General features: G+C 46.2%; 1 long non-coding RNA gene across 1 annotated transcript; it reads right to left on the reverse strand.

Annotated features, from left to right (window-relative positions):
* Nucleotides 1–227: 227 nt before the first annotated feature.
* LOC144720571 (uncharacterized) lies at nt 228–1560 on the reverse strand. The gene is made up of 3 exons (XR_013585776.1): nt 1196–1560; nt 461–553; nt 228–346 (listed from the first exon to the last, which is right to left on the reverse strand). It is a non-coding gene; the product is annotated as an uncharacterized LOC144720571 (long non-coding RNA).
* Nucleotides 1561–19454: the final 17894 nt, after the last annotated feature.

Consider the following 19454-nt stretch of genomic DNA (forward strand, 5'->3'; position numbering starts at 1 on the left):
TATGTGAGAAGCTCAAAGGCAGTCATCATAGTTTGGGGAAGTTCAGGAAGACTCTCTATCTCTACTGCCAGTGCGCTACCATCAATATCAGCCTCCTCTCCACAAGAGAGTTTTTCCCCAAGAAGCTCACATTGTTCCCTCCGGACCTTTTGATCTAGCTCCCTAAAATTGAGCAGCACTCCAAAGTTCTCTTTAACCTCACTTAGAGACTTAAATCTATCCTGCTCCTCGCTTTCAGTCGCTTGTAACTGCTCCTCGCTTTCAGTCGCTTGTAACTGCTCCTCGCTTTCAGTCGCTTGTAACTGCTCCTCGCTTTCAGTCGCTTGTAACTCTGCAGTGGATGAACCTGCAATGATAAAATAAACAAACAAACAAATAAATACATAAATAAATAAAAAGCTAAATGTGTCATGTCATATTAACAGGCTATGTAACCATTTGCCATCAAGAAAAACCTCACCTGCTGTATCATCAGCTGTGGAGGCTCTGACACTCGATATGTCAGTAGGGGCAGGTAAAATTGGTTGTGCTCCAAAGTACTTCAACAGTGTTCCTGGAAAAAAAAAATAGCATTGCATAAATGCATAGTTGATCGAGCAGAATGAGTTTATTTTTCCATCATTACTAAGCAATTCCACACCACACCTAACAATTCATATTCTATTGGCAAATGAGGCATAATTGCAGTATGGTGAAAAATTAACATGGTGATCTACTGCAGCCTATAAATATGAGGATAGCACTGCTACATCAGTTGCCACCATATTAATAAAATTGAAGTCTATTTTCATTACAGAAGTCTCCCCACCTAACATGGCTTTGGTATATTTTCTCATAAAGATCAATACCATCGCTTGCCAAAGATCTTAAAGCAGAGACCGCACGTGCTTTGCCTATGAAGCTGGAATATTCACTTCAACACAAACAGCAATGCTAGCTAAGCTTGTCATCGCTGTTTTCTCCAACTTAAACCGATATCTATCAACGTGAAATACACACCTACTACCTAGATAAATGTATATTAATAACATTTCACTGTTGTGGCGGGGATTTAGCTCTGGTGCGTTATATTACCATTTTTATGGCTTATAAAAATATCATGAGTCATGACTAGCTAGCTGCTTCCTCAAGTGACGTGAGCACAATTTGTGCTGCTGCTGCACAAAACATACTGTAAATAATAATGCAAACATACCTTTATCTCGCTCTTTTTTCTCCTCCTCGGTCCTTTTCTTTTTTCTTTTTTCGGCACCAGAGGGATACGTCCTTTTTTGTGACATGGCTTAGGCGTATTTATTATCGTGACGTACAATTGCGCGCACCTGCCCGCGCCCGCGCCCGCGCCCACGCGAATTGTCAATGAGCCGTGACATCCGTGAGCCGTGACAAAGCAGCAGTTGTCGACAGAATTTTCTTGTCTTGAATCATTTATTCATTCATTCATTAATTCATTTATATCACTTGTTTAAGTTATTTAATTGTAAAAAAAAAACGATTCGGGGGCCCCCTGGTGGCCAGGGGGCCCCAAGCAGCCGCTTAGTTCGCTTATGCCTCGGGCCGGCCCTGCATAGACTTTATCAGCTCCAGCGGTAGAACGAGCCGGTCGCATTCAGGAAGTCGCGAGTTGAAACCCCCGGTTGGGCGGTTGACTCAGCCCATCGTCGTTTCATGGCCAAATAAAAAACAAGAACCACTATGTGGGGAATTCAACCGCCGTTGTCCCAGAAATAGTCATCGCCAAAATAGGAACGTGGACTTTCACCACTTCATACTCAGCTCTGCAAACGGTAGATGAGCGCCGCTCTCAATCCTCATTTGAGCAGGAGATCTCCGTGATTTTTTTTCTTTAATTTTGGTATTCACACCGAGCAGAGATTTTATTCCTTGTCCAAGGAAATAATCAATCAATCAATTGTACAACGTTACAAACAACCACAAGGCCTATATTTGGGCAAAGTTACGTTTGCTAATTTCAAGAACACAGGTTATGGTTAATGAGAGCATAATTCATTTAATGTGTCCAAATTCCGTACGGGAGGTTGCCAATTATTTAGGACAAAATGCATGTGGTTAGTAACGACCTTCTCTGAAATCAGCGCTCGTTATAATGTAATGGATGAAAAGGAATCTCCGGGTTGTAACCCGAATGCTATTTTCACCCAAACGTGTGCGTAGAGAAAGAATGATGATCTATTAAATGCACCAATACCGGGAGCGAGGGGGCATTGCTTAGGGGCCGTCCATGAATTACGTTGCGCGATTTTGGACGATTTTTGACCCCCCCCCCCCCCTTCGTCACACGGCGTCACAAAAAGTCAGACCCCCCCTCAAAGATGACGTCACAAAGCTATGCCCCCCCCAAAAATATATATAAAACATGCTTCAAATCGCTTTAAACTATTGTCATTGTAGTGCGTATTTAATGTGCCGCTGCACTCTGATGTTGTAGCAGAAAACAATTATCAAAAAGTCGATTTAATTAAGTAGAACGTGTTGTCTATATTTATTTAAAGTTGCGCATTTTGATGTGACGTCAAATTTCTCAACCGCCCCCCCCCCCCTCGTCACACATCGTCACAAATGTCTGACCCCCCCCCCTCCAGGTGCGTGACGTCATTTATGGACGGCCCCTTATCTGCGTTTCCCTCACCCCCTTCCACGTCACATCGCGTCCGGGGAGAAGAACAGTGCATGGCGCGTACTGCAGAGGCCACCCGCGATGCAATTAGCATGTGCCAATATGAGCAATGATGAATGAACCTTGGTGATCACGTGCGATTGACACCGCTACACAATACGCACACAAAAATAACACCGTGATTTTTCCTTTGTAATTTTTTTTTAATAATGGCACTTAATTAGTGCGAAAGCTTTTTTTGTTTCTTAGGTCCTCCGCATTTGTGAAATCAAACATTACGCTCGCTTTTGTTGTTGTTGTTGTTTACCAACGTAACGTCAACAATGATCGTTACCCAGCAGCAGCAGCTCGGCCTCACGGAAGACATCGTCGCGTTAGCGCTGTCACCGAGGCGATGTTGCCGGAGGATACAAAGCAAATGCAGCGTGCGCACCAACACCGCTCGGATTCCCCCATCCCCTTAACATTTCACGCAATGAGTCGTGGGAGTCACTTCCATGGTGGGAAACGTAATTTAATCTCTCCCCAGCACACCTCGACTGCAACCCCTTGACGCCCTCCCCCCTGCCCTAGCACACCACAGCTATACAAAGAGAAAGACAAAGATCCCCCGTGTAGCCTTAATAGACTAGTGGGGCAAGTGCTGTTCGCGAGCACCTACGAAGGCCGGCACGGCACACGAGGGGGTGGGTGGCCAGCACCACGTTCGGCCGCCTTTGTCTCCCCAGTGGCGATGTTTACACATCGATACACCAGGTAGTCATTTGAGGCTGACTCGACCTAGGGGAGGCCCAGGACCGGTTCAGATAATTATCGTCATTGGTGTTGGCCGTGAGCGGGAATCGAACCCGGGTCGCCGGGTTCGTAGCACAGCGTAGCGCTAACCGCTGCACCACCGCTCCCCTCAATAGTTCACGATACACCACCGGCTACACACACATTATTGTTATTGTTTAAGGAGCAGATTTATGTGTTATGCTGGGTCAGTAACGGAATGGCTACTTGGAAACCGAAAGCCCACTCCCCTCCCCTCGTAAAATGGAACGTCCCAGCAGCAATGTCTGTGTGAATTAGGTGTTCGCTTGAATATCAATGTTTTGTGGGGGGCGGCGGAAGTGACCGCGTGGCACGGTGGTGGAGTGCACTCTGGGTGGGTTATTTTGGTTTGGGGGGGGGGGTCTTGTGGGTTCAAGCCAAACCACAGACCCTCAGGAAATGCTCTGCGGGAACACGGGAACACTCTATTTAAATGATTGATTATGATCACTCGATAGCCGGCGCTCTCGGAAAATGGCAATGAATTGCCACACTAGCTTTCTAAATGCCCTACAGGAATGCTCAAAGTAATGAACCGCGTGGCATTTACTCTCGCTGTGACAGTAACAAGACAACATGCGCATAGACTACGATGATGATTTGATTCATGAGCAAATAACATTGCAGACTCGAATTTCAGGCGACACGGGATGGGATTCTAAGTTATCTGCGCAAGAGCAAGCATACGCGTTGGCATATGCACATTATGATTAATGTTACAGCCCTGTTGGAGGACGGCCCTGGAAGTGGCTTGTTTGGACATGTGGCTTGTTTGACCCTACTTCACCCCGCTGGGCAATCTCGGTTGGTGAAGAGGGGGAGGGGGGAATGGGGTGAGGACCGATTCACGTATTACTCATTTCCAATATTCGTTGTGACCAGGAAACAAACTCAGGTTGCCTCCCCCCGATATATCGAAATCACCACCCACAATTTACGACTACAATGAGCCAAGAATGTCAGTGTGTCCCACACGTGACGTCACTCCACGTCGACCAGCCCCCCTCATTAATAATCATGAACAGGTTACGTCACTCCGCATGGAGAACCCCCTCTTATTAATAAGCATGACCAGGTGACGTCACTCTACATCGAACAGCCCCTCTCATTAATAAGCATGAGCAGGTGACGTCACTCCACATCGACAGGCCCCCTCATTAATAAGCATGACCAGGTGACGTCCTCCAAATGGACCCCCCCTCCCCCCCATCATTAATAATAATTAGCGGGTGACGTCACTCCACATGGGGGGGGCGAGGCGCCTCCTCCCCCCTCCTCGGCGTCAACTCACAACCCTCGCTACAAAGGCAGAACCCTCACGTCACGCGATCTCCGCTATTGATACATCAAAGTAAAAAGGACGTCATTATGAACAAGGGATTATAACCTTTAAATGAAATACGTCTGTGTCACCGCGGCCTGTCAAATTGCACACGAATTAATTTAATGAACATCACGGCGCGGTCTGCTTTTCGCTTGTAAGTTTCAGATTTACTGCAATACACCCGCGCTTGGACGGGCAAAAGGCTCGTTCATAATAAAGGAGTTTGGGTTTATAGATCGCGTAAGTATGAACGTGTCGTTAAACCTGCCACCACCCGACACAGCCGGTAAGATTTGTCACGTCAACAAAGCGCCAATTAGTTACTGCTTCAGCCCACCGGTGTGTTTGAGAGTAAATCCACAACGTTTACAATTTGAGTAGTACGACGTTTCGCTGGTAATTACATCCAGCATCATCGGGCGATTTGCCAGAATAGTGAAGCCATCCACCTGCTTCCGTTCTTAAATAGAGCAAGACGACCTCATCACTGAACTCATCAGCATTTTAAAATTATTTTCAGCATTTTCAAAAAGAGCTTTATAACTCACAGGCTTCCTCCAGTATAAAGAAATATTCAGATTCTGAGCTGTGCATCACTGATATTCTGTGCTCATCATTAACAACGTTCCGGGGCCGAATTCACATGTTGACGTATTTACTTTGCACAGGATGATTGTGAGTTGTAAAACAAGAAACATGAGCCAACGTCTTCCGCTATAAACGATGTGTGTCCTTCCTAAGGCGATGTCTTTCATTCATTTCATCAGAATGTGAATTTAGCCCCTCGTCTCTCAGCCAGGCGTGTATGCATAGTTCGGCTCTCGACTTTGCGTTTGATCCTGCTGGGCCATTGATAAAACAAAAGGCTGCATTACATTAATGCTTCTTTAGTGTTGTGCCCAGTGGCAGGTCTTTGGCTCAATCTCCCTCAATCCGTCCTTTTTTATTTATACCCCCCCTCGACCCCCCCCCCCCTTTTTCTGCATCATCGCCTCTTTCCCAGCATCCCTAATTCCATAACTTCCTTCATTGAACTCTCAACTCTGAGAATATACCCAATCCACTTTTTTTTGTATTATCCGGATCGTTCGACTTGGACCTCTCTCCTCCTTACACTCTTCTCTATCTCCATCAATCTACCTTATTTAATCTATTTCAGGACAAAGCCCACATCTCAAGACGTTGCACTCTCGTCGTGTCTTCCTCTCTCAGTATCCAAGCGTCTGCTGCACACAACACTACACTCCATCCATCCAAGGGTCTTCACGAGCCTCAACGTCACGGTCAGCGCTTAAAGAGAAGATAATGTGGTTGCTTGTGTAATGACAATGGGGCCTGCATGCGGTGTGAGGGGACTCGTGGCCACGGGAGGTAATGACAGGTGAGGTCAGCCTGCAGTACGAATGCACTGGTAGTGGCCACGGGAGGTAATGGCGGGGGCATCAGTTGTGAGTGCGAAGGGAACTGGTGGCCACGGGAATGTTCGAGAAGGGGGCGTGGTCACGTGACGGAAGAGGACGGTGGAGTCTGCCGGTGGAGCGAGCGTCCAGTCAGCGAGAAGGTTCTAGAAGGGGGGCGTGGCCTCGAGTCGGTATATAAAAGGAGGAGCTGCGCGGGAGACTCGGGGCTGTTGCAGTGGGGGGGTCTCCGCCTGATGTCAAGTGAACGTGTCTTCAATAAAGTGCCATCTCAAGAGAAGCGTGTCAAGTCGTCATTACACTTGCATAGACACAATCATGTTATTCTAATTAGACTATTACATACATTAGCACGATTGTCTGCGTACGGTGCGAAAGAAGTTCAACATTTTAACACGTAGGCTTTCGCGACCAACATCATTCATAATAGAGTTTTTTTTAGGTTAGATCGCGTAAATATATAAATGTGTCGTTAAAACCCGCCACCACCCGACACAGCCGACTGTTCAACATGCATGCGTAAATAAATGCACGCAATCTAAAGACGCTTTACATAGAGGCGTATGTATATTTCCCCCGCGCCTTCCCCAAGTGAAAATACATACAGTGCCCCATTAATAATAATAACAACAACAACAAACTGTGCCAGAGCAGTATTTCGGGAAGCCTAATAGGGACTCATGCACACGCGCACTGCCAGTGAGACAGGCGAGTTAATCGCTCATTTGACGATGATGGGTTTGTACACGATTGGAACGGAGCCAAGACCGACGCTTGCAAAAAAAACGACGCGTGGAGCGATTCATTAAAACGTCGGCGTCTGAGGTGGGCGAGCGTAACAGCGGTCACCATTCACGCATCGAACGAGAGCGGCAATCAGAGCCTCGGCTCGTGGCGTGTCTGCAGAGTTGACACGTGCAGAGAGCACCGGGCAGGGAGCACAATGCAAACCCACGCGTCTCTTTGAAGGGAATGAGCTCGTGTGCACGTGGCTGGGTGTGGGTATGAAAAAATAGAAGTAATAATAGAAATAAAATAAAAATCACGACGTTTCGGAGGCAACACAAGCTTCCGTCTTTGGGTGGAACCGTCACAGCACGATAGCTGTATCAAGTAAAGAGAGAAGTCCCAAGAGACCCGACCTCGTATATGTACAGGTTAAGGGGTGGTAGAGCCAGGGTGGGCCGCGGGAGAGGAGTTGTTGTGAGATGGTTAGGACGTCTGCTGCTTGTTTGTACTGAGCCTTTGTCATGTAGATGGTAGAAGCAGATAAGCAAGTCAGGACCAAGCAGCCCCTTGCTCTGCTGCTGGGTGGGTAAAACCCTGGCTCCCCCCTCCCCCCTTAACCAGTATATATACAAGGTCGGGTCTCTTGGGACTTCTCTCTTTACTTGATACAGCAATCGTGACTGTGACGGTTCCACCTGAAGACGGAAGCTTGTGTTGCCTCCGAAACGTCGTGATTTATTATTTTATTTTTATTATTACTTCTATTATTTTATTTTTTTACCTACGTGACTTTCCCGAAAAAACCTAAGAGTATGAATCCTTGCAGTCACGAAAGCTTCACATCTAGAATGTGGATATGAACATCGCAGAACCGTGAGATATGTTGAAAGGCTTGCGGTGGGGGGGGGGTGATGGCTGATGGCGCATGGCGCATGGCGCGCAGTTGAAAGGTTCGAGACAACGTTAAAGACACAGACGTCGTTTGATAAAAGGGCCCCCCCCCCTTAAATTGCGCATGTAAATTTATTCCATTGAAATGAGAAAAACGAACACATTTAAGCTTTTAAAACTTGACTTAACGTGCGCATTTTCATAGGCAATATTTTGATTGATGTGGACTCATTTTTGGGGTGAGGCCACGCAATGATCTGGCCAAATTAGGAGTCGTTGAGAGCGTGCACAACACGGAATTTCCAAACAAGTGAAAGTGTTGCGTGGTGTACAAAAACCACCGTAACGCGTGAATTTGCATAATTTCATAAGTTGGAGGTCGATCCTCACATCCAAATGTCGGAATTATAATGTGTACGGTGTTTTATGCGAAATGTCACGTATAACTGATACATTTGATTGTGAGAATTGTTCTTATGAATATTTATATATATATGTTATCACAAACTGCTACCAAGCTGTCCGACAGATGAGGCAAATATTTTGTCGCGGACAACAAACGTTGAATAATTTTTTTTATTGCATTGCACGAGTAAAACGTAAACCTTGTAAAATTTGAGAAATGGCAAACAGAAAACGGTACATACACCTCTAAGCCGCGTGAGATTCGCATTGTGAACATTTTTGGTGTCGGTTTTTTCCCAGGTCAAATTTCATAGCTCTTGGATAGTTCAACTCATTTCTTACCAAGAGGAACCAGGGAACAATTTAAACTAAACTTCTAAACATTTTTTTTTTATTTTACCAGGTAAGGCCCACTGAGCTACATAGCTTATTTTCAGAAGCGACCTGGACACAAATGATAGCTCAAAGAAGTGGCTTATCACGTGGAAATGTACAGCAGCCAAACACTCTGAATGTGGAAGCCAAACCGGAGGACCCGGATAAAAATCCACGCGACCACGGGGAGAGAAACACGCAAACTCCAAATATACAAGCAGCAGGCGTCAGGGTCGGGATCGAACCCACGACCTCCTGTATACCAGGCGAGGTAGTTAACATCTCCTAGCCACCGTGATGATGATGATGAGAGAGACACGCAAACTCCAAATATACAGCAGGCATCGTCAGGGTCGGAATTGAACCCACGACCTCCTGTATACCAGGCGAGGTAGTTAACATCTCCTAGCCACCGTGGCGCCCCACAGCAGCCTCCGACATTCTGTCCTTGCATGGTGGTCACCCATCCGAGCAATGTTCCGGCTCAACCGTTCCGGATGATTTTTTGGTCAGAGGCAACGACAATGCCGGCTTGCTTACATTGCAAAACAAACACACGAGCGAGCGCTGTGGGCAAAGCGCACGTTGAGTGGATGAAACACAACACCAGACAATAAAAAGGTTAATTGCTGCCGTTGGCCCATCTGTCCTCGCTCCTTACCATACAAACACACACACACGCACACTCGCTCATGTTAACTCAACTGTCATGTGAAGCCTTTTTAATTCTCAGAGGGTGTCACCTGTACACATCAACCGATCAAACTCTTGACCTAATTAAAGAGGTCCGGCAGGAGATGCGAGAAGCCTATCCCCGACCCCCCCCAGCTGACATTTACCGGATGCAGGCATCGATATCTCAATGTCATCCGCTTGATCGTAATGACAAATTATACGGCACGTAATTAAATCCACCGGCGCGTCATGCCGTGCCTAAACTATTAACAGTCGCGATGAAAAAAAAACATCTTCATTTGATGGAATACCGAACGCATCCGAATACGACGTAAAATAAATACTTAATAAAAAAATAATTTTTCAATTGATCACGGTGCAAATGGTACGATTAAAGTGTGATGTTAACAAAAAAAGAATAAGGGGGCTTTTCATCTGGGCCAATGTCACATTCAACTGATAATGCAACTACGACTTGGACTGCTACTGCACCTCAATACGTGCTTGCATCTTTATACACGACGGAACAGACCAAGACAATACAAAGGTCAAACGTGGTCAGGGGTTAACATATCTGGAAGTGGGTAGTTTATGAAGACGTGAGCTCACGTGCTCGCGAGGACAAATAGAATTAGTACATATGAACAAAACGAAAGAATTAACCATCAGCTAGGTAAGTGAAAACCGCTGTGTGAATTATTAGAACTCTGAGCTCATTCCTGATTGGGCCTAAGAGGAAACCACCCTGAAATTACACGATTGTATTCGACTTCAAACGCTACAGAGTTGAACCTGGTTAGTACTTGGATGGGAGAGCACAGGACTTGCCAGGTGTTGTAGATGTGGAGATGCAAGGTGGGCCAGGAGATGGAAATGTTGAGTTTGTATGGGTTTTCTCAGTCCACATGAAGCCAAATACTCATGAATGGTATTAGCCAAACATCTGAATCCACATTTAAAAAAACTCCTTTAAAAATATTAAGAAAAACAACGCTTTTATTTTAAAGTGCCCTAAAAAGTAAATGACGCAATTGGACAACGGGAAGTGGACGACATCTCGATTACAAGATTTGACCACGACATACAAACAGAGGAATGAAGTTTAAAAACTTTTTTTCACAACTTCGTTTAACTCACCGTCGAGAAGTACGTCAATGATACGGCGCCTGCTCCCACATCGACGTTTACTTAAATTAATTGATTACTTGTGTAACTCGTTCACACGGAGCAGACGCACCTGATGAGGACACGTGGCGCCTGCTTCTTGGGCGAGGCGATTCCAGAGTTTAGGGCCCACGGCGTTTTTGACCTAGCCAAATAAATATTGTATTAATACGCCGTCCATACAAAATGTTAATTGCTTTTAAAAAGCCAATTAATTGATTAATTGATGCCGATTTTGATACAGGCATGCATTGTCATCGGACCCGAGTACGTGTGCAACATTTGGCATTGATTGGACAACATGAAGTAGACTAAATTTTGATTACAAGATTTGACCACGACAAACATAGGAGTCAAGTTAAGTAAAATCGTTGAAAAAAGATAAAATTTTGAAGCTTGTCCTGGGTAAAAAATAAATAACGTGTTATACAGTGTAAAAAGAAAATACAACTGCCATTGCATCCCATGCAATTCCCGTGCCTTTACAACACTGACGATTTGAGAAGATGACGGGATCCAAATCTTTCCAGGAAACATAGCGCGACGTAGCAAACGAACAAACAAAAAACGACATCGACCAAAGAATGCGTTGATGTGTGTGCAGCTGTTTTCCATCAGCGCGGTGTGAACAGATTTCCTTATTTTATATAGCTATATATTCCTCCTGGAGGCCCTGTGTTTAAAAATAGAGTTGGTCTGTTTGATATCAGAACATCGGGTCACCCAAACTTCAATACCAATCGAGGTGGGTTTTTTTTCCTTCTCGTTTCAACGCACGATCTGCCGCATCGCCAAATACAATCGGGGATCATTAACCGCCCGCTCCGCCAAGTACACCGCAAATTCAAACCATCTCCACGTACACGGGACCGATTGCTTTGCAGGCGGTGGCTGGGAAAATTTTGGTGCCGCACCCGATCCGAGGAATCACGGAGGTGCCCCTTGCCACGTCAACCAATCGACAAAAAAGAATGCGTACGATGCATATCATCTCATTTACATATAGATGAGCATCATTGGGCTGGCATGGGCAATGCTGAGGATTGTCGCGGGGCACCCCAATGCACGCAGGTTAGCGGCACTAAGATGTGGCGGCACTAAGATGTGGCGCCATCCCCCCCCCCGACCCCCCCGTGCAAAGCCAGAGGCACACGAGAAATCCTTACGATGGAAGCGATTCCGTGCGCTGTGCAAAACAATAACGTGGCGACGAAGTGCCCGGAACAAAACAAAAAACACCTTCCACACGCCAGCGATTTTGCGCTACTTGTGCCACGTGTCACGTAGCCCAAGGGGTGCGATTGATTATTGATAAGCGGTTCACACGTGTGATTCCAAGGTAATGGGATTGCAGTATTATGTTGAATGCCATTTGGATTTGTATAGCGTCGAAATGCAACTGCATCTGAAGGCGCTGTACTACAACAGTGGGCGCATTTTACCTTTTAGAGAGGGACAAAGGCTACCTATCAGTCATAGAGGTAGAAAGGAAGGTCTTGAACCTGGCTATAAACAGAGGCATAGAGACGAAAGAATGGACGGCTGGGGGATGGAGGTCCAAGGCTATGAAACAATTAGAAACTTTTCTTTTTTTATCAGGTAAGGCCTACTGAGCCTTGTAGCTCTTTTTTAAGAAGCGACCTTGCCACAAATGATAGCTCATTAAAGGAGCTCATCGCGTTGACATTTATAGCAGCCAAATATTCCAAACGCATAAAGTCGATTCTACATGTGGAAGGAAAAACCGTAGGACCTGGAGAAAAATCCACACGACCACAGCGAGAACATGCAAACTCAAAATATATCGGCGCCAGAGTTGGGATAGAACCCTCGACCTCCTGTATACCAGACGAGGTAGTTGACATCTCGCCAAAGTGGTGATGGGGGGGGGGGCATGGCCTATTTCTACTGTGGGGGGTAAATATCCCCGCATTTAGGGCGATGCAAATGACATTGTGACATTACCCCATGCTCCCATGCTGTTACTGGGCAATTGACTTCCCACACCTGAATAATTTTGAAATTAGCCACCATGTGTATGCATATTTACAATTCGTTACTCTCCCCCGTCAACATTTGATTGACATAAGGCCATGTTTTCATGTCCATGGAAGTATGTTGAACTTATTTCGCACCCTAAGTAGCCAACCGTGCCATCTACCACCTGCTCCCTGTTCAGGTCCAGGCTCAAAAACCTCCATCCCCTCCCCCACCACCTCTGTCTATGATTGACTGCCCCTCTCTTAGAAATGAAAAATGCTCTCTATTCTCGACAGCGTATTGAGACGCGGTCGTGTCCAGACGCTCTATAAACACAAATTGTGTTGTATTGAATAAGAAAGACCGGCTCAACCACGCGGTCAGAGTGATTGAGCGTGCAGTGCCTCCCGGTAAGGTGACCTTCTTTTAAGAGGGTACACGCACACACAACAAAACTCAGTCGATGTTCAACCACCTTTAAACAAATGCTGAACGCCGAACAGAACGAGCATCAATAATCTGTTCTTGTCTTAAGGCTCTGGCTGGCTCGCACCGTCCTATGTTTATTTGACCAGGTAAGGTGAGGCGCCCTGAGCAAAGGGAGCTCTTTTTGCAGAAACGACCTGGCCGTCACGAATGGCAGCTCAATCACGTGGCTCATCATAGCTGCCAAGGCGCTCTGAACGCGTGATGCTGTTTCTAAACGTGGAGGGGAAAACCCCGGAGAAAAATCCACACGACCATTGGGGAGAGAGAGAGACACCGCAAACTCCAAATATACAGCAGGCGTCAGGGTCGGGGTCGAACCCACGACCTCGTGTATACCGGGCGAGGTAGCTAACAGCTCGCTACGATGGCACCCTATGTGAGAGGCTATCAGCCTGTTTGGCATAGCGGCCCCCCTCCCCTTATCAAGGCCACCGGTCCCCCCCCCCGCGTCCCTCCCCCTAAGCCCTAAAATCACCACCGAAATCACTCAGGCCACGATACGCGTGTCCACGCCTCAAGTCAACGCGCTGTTTGTAAGCCATTTGTTCCATGTTCGCGTGACTAGTGAGGTTTGTGTTAGTAAGGCATTTGTTGTGCTGCACCAGTGCGCTTTGGTATCCGCGCTTTGTGTTGCCGCGACGTGCCGCTGATGCGCCCTGTTGCACATTCACCATTTCTCTTGCACGGTAACCATGCCTCTACCTGCGACTCCCCCAGCCCTGTATCGGGGGGACGGGGGGACGGGTTTGTGCAATCTACGGTGTTGAGAACCACGACCCCTATGGACACGAGGATAAAAATCTATATTGTACCAGCATTCTTTGAATTGACGATATGAATTTAAATGTGTGGGGGTGGAGGAGGGATGGAGGTGTGTCGGGGTGTGTGGGGGGGGTGGAAGGGCTCTGCCTCCTTCAGCCCCTCTAACATCTACGAGGCTGAGGCAGTGAATGAGATTCATTCATTGCCAAGGCGCTCAATGTGCAGGCGTTGCCCTCCTGGGTGTCCCGGGTGTCCTCTTCTTCCTCCGCCGAACGCGCCTGGCGGAAACCGCACGGAACCGCGCTCGTTTTATTACGCGAGATTTTTTTTCTGAAAGACTTTTCGTGATAAGACATCGATTTTCTTTTTTCTTTTTGGGAGATACACGATCGTCGGAGGTGGTGTTATTGCCTCCCATATCTGTAGGCCACCCTCCATGCTTCGGAGCATCGGGTTTGACACACATCACGCGGACCACGTGTGAGTCGATGATTGTTGTTGTTTTCATGAGCGAGACGTGTCGACTACAGCACAGACATGGTAGTCATCGTCGGTATAACATTCCTCACCATCTGTGAGGTGAGTTAGTGGTGGGGGGGGATCATAATTGACTCATGACTGGAAAAAGTAGCTGAGCATCGCCCAAATATGTCTTTGAATGGAGCATAACTGAGACATTTTTATTCTCTCTAAATATACCGAACCAATCCGTTGAATAAAATAAATTACCGGGCAAATGCCTTCTTCCAATAACTAGTCTTGGAAAACACACAAAAGTACTTTATGAAAAATATCCCATTAGCTTTTTTTTTCTTCTTGGTTATTTCGGTAAATCGCACGTAGAAGGGAAATAATAAAATAATAAAAACAAAACATAATCAAATAATTCTCACGACGTGAAACAGACCTGTTCTTCACCTGAGGACGGCTACTTGCGTTGTGGCCGAAACGTCGTGAGAATTATTTTATTATGTTTTATTTTCATTAATTTATTATTTCCCTTCTACGTGACTTTACCGAAAGAACCAAGAAAAGGAATCCCTGCAGTCACGAAAGCTTTAAATCGAAAAATAAATATCCTTGCACATTGTCCACACAGCTGTATAAACGGTCACACTGCTGGTGTTTAGCACAAAACTATATAATACGTAACACAGTCTACATAAGATGAACAGATTTATCAATGCAAGCAATGTAATACAGGGTGCTTCAAAAAAATGTTAACACTTCCGAGAATTTGCAACAACACCACAAGAAATGTGCCTCCTGGCTCTGGAGACCATCTGGAGAAGATTCCAGGCACGTGTTGACCATGATGGCGAGCAAGTGGAGACTTTTTGACTTTTTGAAGCTATTAACATCACATTTGTTATCATGTTACAGTGCTGTATTTTCCGTTCGTTTGCCATTAAAACGATAGTCCCGTATAAATGTTTAACGTTTTTTTCAAGTGCTTGGAACAAATGAACCACAATACCATCGCTGATCTCGTCCAGGAGCATAAACCATCGCGCAAACTTTGGTCACACCTCGCAGCAGCGGTGGATTTTGGCTGCTAGCCATCGAACAAAGACGCTCACCGCATCGCGCGCTTTCAAACGCGCTTCTGCGGCCGTCGGGAACGCTCTTCCCTGCCGATGTTAGGAAGCTACTGAAGCGGTGCACTTTTTAATTAAATCCTTTATATTAAGTTCGCTTGCTTGCTTGCGTGCTTGCGTGCTTGCTTGCTTGCTTACGACCGTGCAAATCTTTCGGTCGTTTTTTAACCCACTTCCCGTGATCCAATCGAGCTGACATTTTCCACACAGACTCGTTGTGGGTGACAATTAATTTTCGTGAACATTTTTTTCCAAAATCTTACACTGTTTAGGAGAAAATAAATAAATATTTAATTACCAATTGCTTAATGCTGGCAGACAATCATCTGACCCATAGGTGGCAGCCATCTCAAGCCAGATGACGAGAGGACTCTAGCCGCCACGCATATAAAGGATTTAGAGTTATAAACTTTGTTTTTACGGGTTAATTTTTCTCGAGTTTAGTCTGTTGCCCCCCCCACCCCGCTGCACCTCCGATGAGCGCGGTTGGCTACATACGCTGCGAAAGAAATTCAACATACGTGCGTTGCAGTGTGCCTCTGGACAATTGAACACGTGCCAGACCATGGATGGCTGCGTGTGAATCCTTCATTTCGCTTCGCCATTCCTTAGGCGTGCACGCCGTGTGTGTTCTCATTCAAACGAAGGCTTCAATATTTAATCCACGTGCGGAAGCAACCCGATCGCGAAAGATTATTCCGGATACTTTGCGTCAGGTGTAGTAGCAAGCAGCTTTCATTGCGAGCGCATGGGGGGAAATACATGTATGTAATGTAGTAATGGACACAGATTGTAAAGGGATTTCAGATAGTGGACACGATTAACACGATGCTCTCTGACCACAACAGAACGAGGATGTAAGAAGATGTTTTACCCGTTGTGGCGATAAGACAGGAAGTGTTAAGATGTTAAAGCATGAAACTGAACCCTTTGCAAGGAATCATGTCTGCATTAACCTGTTTTATTGCCAGAATGGGTGAAACCTATTCGTATATTTTACTGGTAGGAACCTCCTGGTTACACCAGCCCACAGGGGATTATTGTGTCCGTCGTGCAGGGAGGGGCTGGCTGGGGAGGGGCTGGGTGGGGAGGTGAGGGTGGGGAGGGGCTGGGTGGGGAGGGTGGAGAGGGGCTGGGTGGGGAGGGGAGGGGCTGGGTGGGGAGGGGCTGGGTGGGGAGGGTGGGGCTGGGTAGGGGGTGGGAGGGGTGGGGCTGGGTGGGGAGGGTGGGGCTGGTCACCTCGTGGTGCCCTTATAAAACTCAACGTTTAACCTACTCACGCCGGCTTGTGCCCGCCCTCACAGTCGGCCATATTTGCGGAATACACCACGCCGCCGTTGACCCTGGACATTAACCGAGCAACCCAACATTCCTACCAGCTCCCTCCGCAGCAGGAATGTGTTTTATACTGGCAATGGAGGTCCCATGATGCACGAGGATGGTTGTGTAGTTTTTAGACATGGCACTTGTGAATACACTTGATCAATCGGACTTATATAATAAATGTATGCATTGTTTATTTATATTTATTGGCCTGTTTACTATTTGCTCTATGCTGCACTCCTATTGTTGTTTTGTATTGTTCGCTCTCTGACCCGCCCATACTGGACATTTGTTCGAAAGAGCTTCCTAGCTCATCGGATTTCTCCAGGTTGAATAAAGATTCGATTCTTTGTAGCTTCCCATTCTTGTTTATTCTTTCACATGCAGAAGAGATCAACAAAGATCCACCGTATAGCCTTAACAGGCTGTTTGGGACAAGTGCTGTTAGCGAGCACCTATGAAGGCCGGCACAGCGCACGAGGGGCTAGGTGGCCAGCACCATGCCCGGCCGCCTTTGTCTCCCAAGTGGCGATGTTTACACACCGCACCAGGTACTCATTTGAGGCTGAGCCGACCGAGGGGAGGCCCAGGACCGGGCTGAATAATCGTCACCGATTGTTGGCCGTGAGCAGGAATCAAACTCGGGTCGCCGGGTTCGTAGCGCAGAGTACGCTGACCACTACACTACCGCTCCCCGTGGAACATGCACCGCGAAACAGAAACACGCCGTGTTCTCTCAATACTAAATTGACAGTCTTAGAATTCTGAAGCATGAGCCAGTGGCGAAGGATGACATTTAAAACCACCGCTCTGAGAGGTTGCTAATGACCGTATGCATGGGTTTCAAAGCACTCTGTGTAGTCAAGGATTGTTTACATCGAGTTCGTTTGTGGCTTGAAATTAAATTTGTGGAAGCTGGCTTCCGCGCTATGCCATGATTACGCTTGAAGATACACCGAGAGAAAATAAGCAGTCCTTCGTGGAAAACAATTTTTCGTTGCAAGCGATGCAGAGCGAACGTCACCGTCCGCGAGCGCTGCTCTAAGTGTCCTGGCATCTACGTAACTTGAACAAATATCTAAATCAGCACACCGCCGCTCATTATATGACAATATTACTCCGGCTGCACGACAGTCACAACTCGAGCACTTTCCTTCATTCCAGACCCAAACATCTCAACATCCTGGCGTTGACAACCCCCCTCCCACCATTGGTACCTCATTTGCCAGCAAAAAATGGTGTAAATGCTTACCCCGAGCTCTCATACTCTGATGGTGCATTGTCTTTGAGTTGTGCGCCTTGTGGCGTCATCTGGTCCAACCCATGTGAGACTAGGCTCTAAGGAAAGCTGTCTCGGGTGTGGACCAATCAACTTCAAGGACAGTACATACATTACCAAAGTTATGTTTTTTGTTTGCATTATGACTGCAGGTATTGTGGTCTATGCAAACATGACTCCTCGTAAAAAAAGGTGTCAGTTTTGTTGCCAGATAAAAGGGTTAAAAAAACCCTCCCCCACGCTGCTGCTGCTGTAACCGTCAGCCGTGTCAGAACATCAGCAAGAGGGCGATGCACGCGTCTCCTCCACGAGTGAAGAAGTCTCAGACACAGGCCGCCACGTGACGGTGGCCATGCAACCCAAACGAGGGCCCGCGGAGTCAAAACACCGCAGTTTGCGCTCCTTCAACGGAGGAGGAGCAATGGCAAATCTACACAAACTCTCTCCTGAAGCGCTCTCATTGCCATGTTTGTTTGTTTTAGTACAGAGTTAGACTGATGGCCTTAATCTAAGTTGTCTTGTGGTTGTTGTTGTTGTTGTTGTTTGACTTGCATCCCACTGGGATTTTTGCACACAGCGTTGGTGTACGGTTTTTTTTCTGCAATATTTTGCTGTCTTTTCTTGGATTTTCTGTTTGCACATAGTCACTTTAAGATGTTTTTTGTTCATGTTTTTGTTTGTTGTTTGTTGCGGTTGCACCCGATTCAAGAGCCGAATGGCTCACAGGGCTATACCTAATAAATGAACTTGAACTTGTAGGGAGTAGACTTTGACGTGTGGCTCCTGAACATGTTGCCATATACAAGAAGAAGATGATGCATCATTAGACCTCCTTTGCCAGTACCGAAATATAATAATAAGGGTTTTCCCCTTTTTTGCAAACAAAAACACATTATGATAATATATGCATTGTCCTCGAAACTGATTGGTCCACACCAAGGGACGGCTTTTTTTTAATTTTGACTGCAAGTATTGTGGTTAATGCAGACATGCATCCTTGTAAAAAGGTTTCAGTTTTGTTGCCAGAAAAAAGGGGGAAAACCCTATTATTATAAGATGATGCATGTAAATCACGAAATACATTTGATGTGGCGCTTAAAGAACATATATTAATTATATTGCGCTGTATTTAATATATAAAATGCATTGTTGTGCTGTCTTATCTTTTATTACCTGACCGGCGAGTTCATCTTTAAACCTCGATTACAATTTAAACTTGCACGTTCATTGGAAACTTTCTTCAAAAATATATAAACTTTGAGCTGTATAAGCTCTACGAAACGTTCTGCCCTCCTCGTGTCCTATAACTGACCGTGAAGGGCTTTAAAGACTTAAGGACTTAAAGACTCTTCCGGACTCGACTCGATTTTGTGGATGGGTGGATCAGCGGTCAGTGGGCTGAACTCACCGTTGACACTTCTGGGTTTGAATCCAGACAGCTACCCACGATAACAAAAAATGCGTTCTCTTCGTCTCTTATCGTCATTATATTTATAATATTTGTTTACCCAGGAACATCTCACTGAGCTTCGTAAATCTTTTTCAGGAAGGGGGCGATAATTGCCATGTGAATCACAATTTAGTCATT

Source organism: Lampetra planeri, chromosome 9 (assembly GCF_965212315.1).
Source record: "Lampetra planeri chromosome 9, kcLamPlan1.2.h2, whole genome shotgun sequence".
In the NCBI taxonomy this organism is placed as follows: Eukaryota; Metazoa; Chordata; class Hyperoartia; order Petromyzontiformes; family Petromyzontidae; genus Lampetra; species Lampetra planeri.